Here is an 11620-nt window from a genome sequence, read left to right as displayed (position 1 = left end):
CAACACTGGAGCTATTGCCCTTGCGAAGGAGCCCAGGTTTCACAGGAAGACCAGGCATATCAAGCGTCGCTTCAACTCCATTCGTGAAAGTGTTCAAAATGGAGACATAGATATTTGTAAAGTACATACGGACCTGAATGTAGCAGATCCGTTGACTAAACCTCTCCCTAGGGAAAAACATGATCAACACCAGGACGCAATGGGTGTTCGATTCATCACAATGTAACTAGATTATTGACTCTAGTGCAAGTGGGAGACTGTTGGAAATATGCCCTAGAGGCAATAATAAATGGTTATTATTATATTTCTTTGTTCATGGTAATTGTCTATTATTCATGCTATAATTGTATTGTCCGGAAATCGTAATACATGTGTGAATACATAGACCACAACCTGTCCCTAGTAAGCCTCTAGTTGACTAGCTCGTTGATCAACAGATAGTCATGGTTTCCTGACTATGGACATTGGATGTCATTGATAACGGGATCACATCATTAGGAGAATGATGTGATGGACAAGACCCAATCCTAAGCATAGCATAAAAGATCGTGTAGTTTCGTTTGCTAGAGCTTTTCCAATGTCAAGTATCTTTTCCTTAGACCATGAGATCGTGCAACTCCCGGATACCGTAGGAGTGCTTTGGGTGTGCCAAACGTCACTGGGTGACTATAAAGGTGCACTACGGGTATCTCCGAAAGTGTCTGTTGGGTTGGCACGGATCGAGACTGGGATTTGTCACTCCGTGTGACGGAGAGGTATCTCTGGGCCCACTCGGTAATGCATCATCATAATGAGCTCAATGTGACTAAGGCGTTAGTCACGGGATCATGCATTGCGGTACGAGTTAAGAGACTTGCCGGTAACGAGATTGAACAAGGTATTGGGATACCGACGATCGAATCTCGGGCAAGTAACATACCGATTGACAAAGGGAATTGCATACGGATTGATTGAATCCTCGACACCGTGGTTCATCCGATGAGATCATCGTGGAACATGTGGGAGCCAACATGGGTATCCAGATCCCGCTGTTGGTTATTGACCGGAGAGGCGTCTCGGTCATGTCTGCATGTCTCCCGAACCCGTAGGGTCTACACACTTAAGGTCCGGTGACGCTAGGGTTGTAGAGATATATGTATGCGGAAACCCGAAAGTTGTTCGGAGTCCCGGATGAGATCCCGGACATCACGAGAGGTTCCGGAATGGTCCGGAGGTGAAGAATTATATATAGGAAGTCCAGTTTCGGCCACCGGGAAAGTTTCGGGGGTTATCGGTATTGTACCGGGACCACCGGAAGGGTCCCGGGGGTCCACCGGGTGGGGCCACCTGTCCCGGAGGGCCCCGTGGGCTGAAAGTGGAAGGGAACCAGCCCCTAGTGGGCTGGGCCCCCCCCTTGGGCCTCCCCCCATGCGCCTAGGGTTGGGAACCCTAGGGGGAGTTCCCCCTTGCCTTGGGGGGCAAGGCAACCCCTTCCCCCCTTGTGGCCGCCGCCCCCCTTGAGATCCCATCTCTTGGGGCTGGCGCACCCCCCCCAGGGGCCTATATAAAGGGGGGAGGGCAGCAACCTACAGCCTTTGGCACCTCCCTCCTCCCCTGCAACACCTCTCTCTCTCTCGCAGAAGCTTAGCGAAGCCCTGCCGAGACCCGCTACATCCACCACCACGCCGTCGTGCTGCTGGATCTCCATCAACCTCTCCTTCCCCCTTGCTGGATCAAGAAGGAGGAGACGTCGCTGCACTGTACGTTGAACGCGGAGGTGCCGTCCGTTCGGCACTCGGTCATCGGTGATTTGGATCACGGCGAGTACGACTCCGTCATCCACGTTCATTGGAACGCTTCCGCTCACGATCTACAAGGGTATGTAGATCCACTCCTTTCCCCTCGTTTCTAGTAGACTCCATAGATGCATCTTGGTGAGCGTAGGAAAATTTTTAAAATCATGCTACGATTCCCAACAGGATGTTCACCCTCAACGAGGTTCATGACCGCGGCGGCATCCTCCTACTGCTCATGGTCACCTTCACCGACCCGTTTGACGCGCACGAGCTCCTCGGCCAAGTCTTTTGGTGCAGCTGCGAGGCCATCTTCTTCACGGTGTACAACATCTACACCAACTACGAGAGCATCTTCCCCACTCCAGGCCAGATGCACTCCCTTCCCTACGATGAGGAGGAGGAGGTGTGAAGTTGAAGACGGTGTTGAAGGGGCGCGCGGCCAAGGTGGAAGAAGGAGGTCAAGATGAAGATGTTCAAGCCCGGAGTCAAGCTCGTCATGTTTTAGTTTTATCGTTTTTATTTTGTTGCTTTTCTATGTCGTGCGTGCCGTGTCGTGTCGTGTCGTGTCCGTGAACTTATGGATCCAGGTTATTATTGCCTAATGTAAGGGTACGGTGTGTTGCATCTTATCTAAGTTATTATGTGTGTTAAAATTGTTCGTGCCCAAACATATCATTTCTTCCCTAAACCAAGTCATGAAGTTCGAGAACTTGTGGTTTTAATTAATGAAAATCGGAGGGGGTGAGAAGCCCTCTCTTTCATTCAAAAAAAAACAAGTCATGAACTAACACATGCAAATTTATTCCCTTTAAATCCTAAGCCAAGTGCCACTCTAACCCTAAGCCAAGTGCCACTCTAACCAAAATCATGTGGCAGTGCAAACATACGTTTCCAACCCTCCAAAATTTCAGTGCAAAATAAAGGAAAACCACTCTCACGCGTGTGCAAACATTCACGGTCTCACTATGTATACCTTCCTTCCCTACCCATTTCAAAGTCTTTCCATCTGTCCTAGCGGTTACCAACGCAACCCTAAACGCCACAAACCCACGCGGTCCTGGGTTCGAGTCCCTAGCCGCACCATTTTTTGTGCATTTTCCACCCTTCATTTTTTTAGACAAATTATTTTTGCTCAATGTAATGCCCTTAAAAAATGTTCATTTATTTTGGCACCAGGTGTAAACCTCTACCAGAGCTGAGGCACATTTTCCATGACATTTTGGTCTTTGATTTAAATCACAGTGTAATTGAATTGGAGATATTAAATTGCTATTAAATATTTAACAGCTCCAAAAAATTTCTAAACTTAATTGTTTGGCTCTGGAATAATTCAATTAGCTTCCACAAAAAGTTTCAGCATTATGATTTACTGCCTAAATTAAATCAGAACAGAAAACAAAAAAACATGCAAGAGAACCCCCGAATGGGCCTAATTGGATGCAGTTGGCCCATTAGTCTAGCCTGCACTTGGCTCTACGCTCTGAATTTGGCCCACAGAGGAACTTTTTTTTGACAGAAAGGCAGAGCAGAGAGCTGCATTTCATTGATCAAAAGTTTCTGAATTCCTCATTTCTTCTCCCTTTTTCAACATATTTAAATGTTGGTCACTTCTTCCCTTTTTTCAACATTTAAACAACTTTGACCAACATTTAAACTAGGTGAATTTCTCATACAATTTCAAGCTTACAAATTCCTCCATAATTCATGCCTTTCCATACATTTTCAACATTACAACCAGTGCGATTACCATACCTACAAATGCCCAAAAGGAATTGCAAATGGGTATTGGTATTTGTGCTTGATCTTCAAGCTTCCTAACCTTCTTCTTCAACATCCTCAGCTCAACAGCTAGCTCTCTGTCAGTGTGTGCTTCACCCTCCATCTCTTCTTCCGGAGCTCGTGCTGCGGCCACTGCCGTTCGTGGTAGCATGCGCAACCATTCTTCATGCTCTTCTTGCAGTTCATTCACCAGAGTCTTGGCTAGAGCATCGACCCAAAGAAAGAAGCATGTCACCTGCATGAACACCAAACAGATCAACCCATTTCTCAAAGATCCCGACCATGAAAATGGTGCAATTGCCCCGATTCTTACCCCATTCTCGCTGCATACCTAGAACGGACGATTCTGGTTCCTCGGTGTGTGAGAAACCCTTCGATCAACGCCGGCCCGGCACCGCGGACAGACGAAGACAGGCATGTCCACACGCGCCCGGCTCTGCATCCGCGAGGTGGCACGGGAGCTTGAGGAAGACATGGAGCTCGGAGCCGAAGGGATCTCAACACCGCCGTGCCCTCCACAGCTAGCTTCCCACCGCCATGCTCTCTCTCTCTCTCTCTCCGTGGTCACCGCTGTGCTCTCTGTCGCCGTGGTCACCACCGCTGTCGCCCGCTTATATAGCACACCCGCAACGGCTCTCTGCTCAACGGCTCTCTGCTGGGTCCCACAAGCCACGCGTGCAACAGTCTGAATAGAATTGGCCGTCTCTGCCGCCTGGTCCCACCTGTAAGGGCCGAGTCAAAAGGTTGACCTGACGGAGACGGCAGAGTTCACGGAACGAGTTGGTGCGCATGGACTAGGGGCAAAACTGAGCACGATTCGCATCTGAGGGCAAAACTGAGCACACGGACACCACTGAGGGCAAAAGGATAATTAACCCTTAAGAGATTTACTCACACTGCATGTGCAGTACATGATCGGCAGCTAGCAGGCATAGCAAACAACAAGATTCTAAACTTCGTAGAAAACACAAGATCACCTTCCAATCTGAATATAAAAGGGTCTCATGCATACAGATCCAGAACTATGATAAAAGACATGTTTTTTAGGAGGTAGATCTAGAAGGAGTTTTTCTGTTGATGGTGAAACAAATCCCTACAGTACATATAGTTGTTAGTATCGCGAGGAGCATACAATTGACAATATACAAAATGGTTCACCAATAACAAAATGTCTGCCCTTTTTTACTAACCTGAATTTGATCTTCAATTAGGCTCTTGACATCAAGTAGAGGTCAATATAGCAGCAGCAGGAGCTGCAGAATAGAACATACAATTTATACTAAGCAGGCAAAAAGAAGGAGTGACTGAACAGATAAGCAACGTAAGCAGCCAATTAACAAATAACATGATGTTAACTAAAGAGCCTAGCTAGCTGCTCAGGTTTATCAATAAGCTCATGGCATGGTCCTTCCCTGTCATTTGCATTTGCATAGAGCAATCCAGAAAATGCACATAGAAATATTACCATGCAATGATTTACAGATAGGTTGAATACATTATAGCCAAAAATTTAGTATGAACGACACATGCCCTTCGTACCAGTTGATCGCAGTAAATAAAACATATAATTTGATACATAAAGTCTAATGACATGGTTGGTACTCCCTATGTCACATAATATAGGACGTTTTTTGACACAACATTAGAGTCAAAAAACGGCCTACATTACGGGACGGACGGAGTACAATTTAACATACCTTCCCTAGTCCAAATAGGACTCAAGCTTTTATTAATAGTCCAAAGAGGCCAAGTATGCACGCTTAAACAATACAGCATGTCTATTTAGTCCCTATTAGTCAATGTGAGCTCTTCTTAATCATGAAAGGTACCAGGTGCCACAAAAATAGCTCAGCACCATCCAAATTAAATAAGGACCGAATAAATTGGCAATGAAGCCTAATGCAATGATTGGAATAAGAATAAGGCAGACTTGCACGAGGCAGGAACGAGGCCGTGTCGGTCGTCTGAGGTGGTCAGGCTGGTGCTGGAGTACGCTCACGGTTTTTTATGGAGTGTGCAACCCGGAGATTTTATGTTGGAACGTCCGCGGGTTAAATAATCCCGCGAAAAGGAAGGCGGTTAGGGAGTTCTTGGCCTCGGTCAAGGTCAACTTAGTGTGTCTCCAGGAAACCAAACTGGATGTTATCGACCCTTTCATGGCTATGCAATGTTTAGGCCCGTCCCTGGACGGTTTCGCTTACTTACCTGCTGTGGAGGCCCGTGGTGGTGTGCTCCTTGCTTGGGACACCACGGTGATTACCTTGGATCAATGTTGTTTCATATTTGGGCAGCAGCACCACCCCCTTTGGCATTTCAGCAACGCCACAAACTTTGGCATTTCTACCCTGCAACGTAGCATCTCAACCAGGCCAGCAACGCGGGCGTGTTTGGCGTTTTTATATAGTGCGGCAACGCCACAGCTCGTGGCGTTTTTGAAAAGTGTCAGATCGTCAAATAGTTTTGTATGGACATTCAGCTAGACACTAACTTCCTAACTGGATGAGTCCACAACAAGGATGGCACGGAGTGGTGGATTTCCGTGGTATATGCGCCGCAAGGGGACAACCTCAAAACCAAGTTCCTTCATGACCTAAGCGCTAGGCGCACCATTTGCCCGGGGCCATGGATGATTCTTGGGGATTTCAATATGATCCTTCGCGCGATGGAGAAGAACAACACTAACATCAACAGGGCAATGATGGCAAAGTTCAGAGGTTTCGTGGACGAACATGAACTTAAGGAGCTTTACATGCACGGTCGGACGTTCACCTGGTCCAATGAGAGGGGCATTCCGACGCTCGCCAAAATTGACGGGGTGTTAGTTTCGGTTGACTGGGAGTTGGCGCACCCGGAGAACTTGCTGCAGGCACTCTCCTCAGGAGTTTCAGACCACGCACCTCTGCACCTATCCACTAATGCCTACTTCTATCAGAAGAAGAGATTTCGATTCGAGGTGTATTGGACTAAACTAGAGGGTTTTGACGATGCGATCCGGGAAGCGTGGGTTTGCGATGAGGCCATTGTGGACCCTTTCAAAAAGCTTGATGCCCTATTCAGAAACGCGGCGGCATATCTCCAGGCATGGGGCCAACGGAAAACGGGCAATATCAAGATCCTCATGGCGGTGGCTAACTGGCTGATTTTTAGGTTTGATCAAGTGCAAGAAGAGAGGATTCTGACTGACATGAAATTCGGTTACGGAGAACCTTGAAGCTCGCCCTCCTAGGGCTGGCCTCACTCGAGCGGACTATCGAACGGCAAAGATCGCATATCAGATGGTTGAAAGAAGGGAATGCGAATACGAAACACTTCCAGGCGGTGGCTGACGGCCGGAGATCCAAGAATTTCATCCCCAAAATCAAACATGGATCGGAGATTGTCACGGATCAAGGAAGGATGGAGGAGGTCTTGGCAGAGGCCTACGATAATTTGCTGGACAAGGCACTGGAGAGAGATCATACGCTAGACCTCCAGTACCTGGGGTTGCCGCATCTTGAGCTATCCGAGCTTGAAGCCATATTCACGGAAGATGAGGTTTGGGAGGTTATCAAGGAGATCCCACCAGATCGTGCGCCCGGCCCCGACGGCTTCATTGGTCTCTTCTATCATAAAGCATGGCCGGTGATCAAGAAGGATATTATGGTAGCGCTATTGAAACTCTTCGTGGGGGATTGCAGGGGTCTCGGTAGGCTTAATAAAGATCACTTGGTGCTAATCCCTAAGAAGGCAGACGCCATGGAGGTGGGAGACTACAGGCCAATTAGTCTCGCACATAGCTTTTCCAAGTTGTTCGCCAAACTGCTCGCCACTAGGGCACGCAAGAGGATGCACGAGATCGTCAGCACAAATCAATCAGCATTCATCAGAGGTAGAAGCATTCACGATAACTTCCTGCTAGTCCGTCAGGTGGCCCGCAAGATTCATAACTCCAAGACCTCCGGACTCTTCCTCAAGTTGGATATCTCCAAGGCATTTGACTCGCTCTCTTGGGCATTCTTGATGGAGGTGTTGAGAGCGAGAGGGTTCGGAGATAGATGGATTCAATGGGTAGTTGCCTTGTTGTCCACGCCAAGTACGAAAATCATTATCAACGGCGTGCCGGGACGATCCATCTTCCACGCCAAGGGACTGAGGCAAGGGGATCCGGTCTCACCCCTGCTGTTCGTGATAGCCATGGATGCACTCACGGCACTGATCTGCAAGGCAACGGAGGAGGGCACGCTCAGTTCATTCCGAGGTATTTCGCCTTTACAAAGGTTGCCATTATACGCGGATGATGTTGCAATCTTCGTCAAGCCATCCACAAAGGATCTGATTTGCGTTCGGGCTGTTCTGGATGCGTTTGGCGTTGCTTCTGGGTTGAGGATCAATTATGGCAAGTCGGCGGCGATCTTGATTAGAGGAACCGAGGAGGAGAGGCATCAGGTGGCGGTCATCCTGCAGTGCCAGATGGGTGCCTTCCCCTGTAAATATCTGGGTATCCCTCTCGCCATCAAAGCACTCACCCGAGGGGATTGGCAACCGCTGGTAGACCAGGCGAGGAAGTTCATCCCGGCCTGGCAACGAGGATTGATTCAGAGGCCGGGAAGATTGGTGCTGGTCAAGTCCGTGATCTCAGCAAGACCGATCCACCAACTGTTGGTTCTTGATGCGCCGAACTGGGTCTTCGAGGACATCGAAAAATGGATGCGCGCCTTTTTTTGGGCAGGGAAGGAGAAGGTGAATGGCGGCTAATGTCTGGTGGCCTGGGAGACGGTATGCAGGCCAACTTGTTTTGGCGGACTGGGGGTGAAGGACCTCAGGCTACAGGCGATTGCGCTAAGAGTCAGATGGGAGTGGCTGCGTCGAATGGATCCAAATAGGCCGTGGCAGGGCATACCAATGGTGGAAGATGATGAGGCCAAATTGGTGTTCAACTCTCTCGTGAAGATCTCGTTGGGTAATGGCGAAAAGGTGCTCTTCTGGAGAGATAGGTGGATCCACGGTCTTACGGTCGCCGAGATCGCTCCAACTATCATGGAGTTCGTTAGCACTCGGGCCCGGAACACCAGAACGGTCCGGCAGGCTTTGATCGACAACGCGTGGGCCGCCGATGTGCAGGGTGACATCTCCTTCACGACGCACATACAAATTGCAAATCTCTGCCTCGTGATAACCACAGTACCTCGCAATGAGGAGCAGGCAGACCAGTTCGCTTGGCCTGCCGATGTGACCGGGGTCTACACGGCAAAATCAGTGTATCAAAGGTTGTGTCTGGGCCTCACAAGATCACCCACGGCGCAGTGCATTTGGAGGAGTTGGGCACCATTGCGGTGCAAAATCTTCGCTTGGCTAGTGGTGCAGTGCAGATTATGGACTTCGGACAGGCGAGCCCGACACGGATTGCAAGATCAGCCCTCTGCTTGCTTCACATGTCTGCAAGGGGAGGATAATGTAGATCACATTCTCGTTCAGTGTGTCTATGCTAGGGAGGTTTGGCACCGATGCTTCAACATCTTCCAGATAAACATCGACCTCCCGACGAACTTGAGCAGGTTTCAAGACTGGTGGCTTCAGCAGCGAAGGAATCTCACAGGTAGGACCATCCGAGGATTCGACTCCTTCATCATAGGGATGGCTTGGGCATTGTGGAAGCAAAGGAATGCTAGAGTGTTTAACCGACCACATCAACAAAAACTCCCCCACAGTTAGTTGATCAAGTACTCCAAGAGATCAAGGATTGGAGAGCGGCTGGATTCGGAGTCGGAGGCTTAGATCAATTTGCGAGAGAGTATACTAGGTGCGTTGTGTTGGTGTGGCGTTTGGTGTGCCATTTGGAATGTTCGCATCTTGTAATGGCGTCTTCTAATTACTTTCTGCCTTCTATAAAGCTAAGGTACGCCATTGGCGTACTCCCGAAAAAAAAAGAATAAGGTAGAAAAGGAGAACCAACAGAATAAACACAGAAAGATTAAACGGACAGGTGATATAATGTCCGCCTCTTCTCGGGAAATTTAATGCCAACTCTATCACTTTGAGGTACTCTAATTGTAGATAACATCAGCATAAAACTTCCGTATATCTATTGATTCAAGGCTATGCATTTCTTTCTTTAAAAAGAACAAAATTGTATATATGAGAGGGTAGCGGCTTTCATCGAAAAAGATTCTTGCTCCTACACATAAGTTCTTTACTGGTTTCTCAGCTTTGGAGAAGAAAAACATTTCAGATTCTTACTCACATACAGAACTATTGGGCACCAAGAGCATTTGCACCTTTCAGTTCACAGGATGCTTCAACCCAGTGCATCCATCCTCTCCCCGAGCAGCTGAACAAATGTTGAAAACTCAGAGGCATGGCGTGCTAGAAGAGGATGATTGCACGTGGGGAGGAAGGGAGGGAGGGAAAGGAGGAAATATTACACGAACAGCAGCTCCAACGGGCCCATATCCCTTTCCTCGCGCCCACTCAAACAATCGATCCGTCTGACTGCATGCAGGGGATTCCACAAATGCGTCCTCTCGTAGCCATGGTGGTGATCCTACACAGCAAACTCGTGCAATACTGAATGTTCTTCGAGGCCCATGCATACACGAACATATAAGGGCATCTCCAATGGTGAGCGCTTAGATAGGCGCTTAAAATCAGCATGCACAAGCATCGGTCACCAGGAGTTCTATTTCGTACGTATTTTTGAAGCGCCGGACTCCTCCCTGAGCATCGATGCCAAAAAACAAACCGGGAATACCCTGAAAACTGCCAAAACGGCTGGGATTTATTCCCTAGCGCCCCATGCTAAGCACCCGCGTTGTAAATGACCTAAGGGACGGCCGGCACGGGCTCCTCCAATCAGGGCAACGCGACCACGCCATGCCCTCTTTGGCGGCGTCTGCGTCGTCCATGGGGATCAGCGGCGGCAGCGGCCCTAGGGATCAGCGGCGGCGGTGGCTGCGTCGTTCGTGGGATCCATGGCGGCAATGGCGACGTCCCTGGGATCCGCGACGACGGTGGCGGCTGCGACGTTCGTGGGGCTCCGTGGCGGCAGCGGTGACGTCCCTGGGGATCCGCGGCGGTGGTGGCTGCATCGTTCGTGGGATCCGCAGCGGTAGCGGTGACTCCCCACAAGCACGATCTGCCAAAGATCGAGGGAGGAGTGGCGGCGGCGTGCACGGGTTTTTCTTCCTTCTGTAATAGTAAAAACCAATGGGAGGAGTGGTGGAAGGTGGGATTAAAAAAACCCATTAGGAATAGAGATTCATGCGTGGCTGGCACTACAGTACTGCAGACTACAATAAAGTGACTAATTGGTACAAGTGAGACTTAATTGTGTGATTTGACAGATTTACATCTTAGTGGTATCCTTCAAGTGATCTTGTGATTTAAGCTAGCAGTAGCAGAGGCTTAAAATTCATTCATGGGAGGAATGCATAATCTAGCTTGTCCTGCATGGGTGCATGCATTATTGCTGGACACAAGGGAGAACATGACCATTCACTGCATGATTCGCTCATACTCCCTCCTTCAGAAAATGTAAGACGTTTTTTAACACTATGAGGGAGTACATTTCAAGGTGCAAGTTGAATGGCAAAGGCATAAAATTCATCCATGGATGGTGTTTTCAGTCTTTTTTTTTTTTGCGAGGATTGTTTTCATAGCCTTTGACAACTCTATGCCTCAAATGAGACAAAAGCATAGGCTGTCATGTGAGGAAAAAAACATTTTGACTCATCCGCTGAATTTCATCCAAAATTGTAGATTTGTTATGCCTCGCGAAGCATAAAAGAGGATGTATGTTAGGTTGGATCAGAAGCTCACTTTCCTATCCGATCATAAGCAAAGGAAAATGATCCCAGGTACCGGGCCAACCAAGTTTGGTACCTTTTTCCCCTGTGTTTTTTAATTCTACTAGGAGAATTGCCCGTGCGTTGCAACGGGATCGCATCACGTACAACGCCATGACAACACATACGACATTGCGTAAGATCCGCCTCATCTCCGCCATGATGACCGCCCAGAGCCCATCCACTGCCACCATGACAGACCGCACGCCGGCAAGGTGTGGTAGCCTCGGGGAGCGTGAGGCCTAC

Source organism: Triticum aestivum, chromosome 5D (genome assembly GCF_018294505.1).
Source record: "Triticum aestivum cultivar Chinese Spring chromosome 5D, IWGSC CS RefSeq v2.1, whole genome shotgun sequence".
Classification (NCBI taxonomy): Eukaryota; Viridiplantae; Streptophyta; class Magnoliopsida; order Poales; family Poaceae; genus Triticum; species Triticum aestivum.
Note: the sequence above shows the minus strand (reverse complement) of the source record.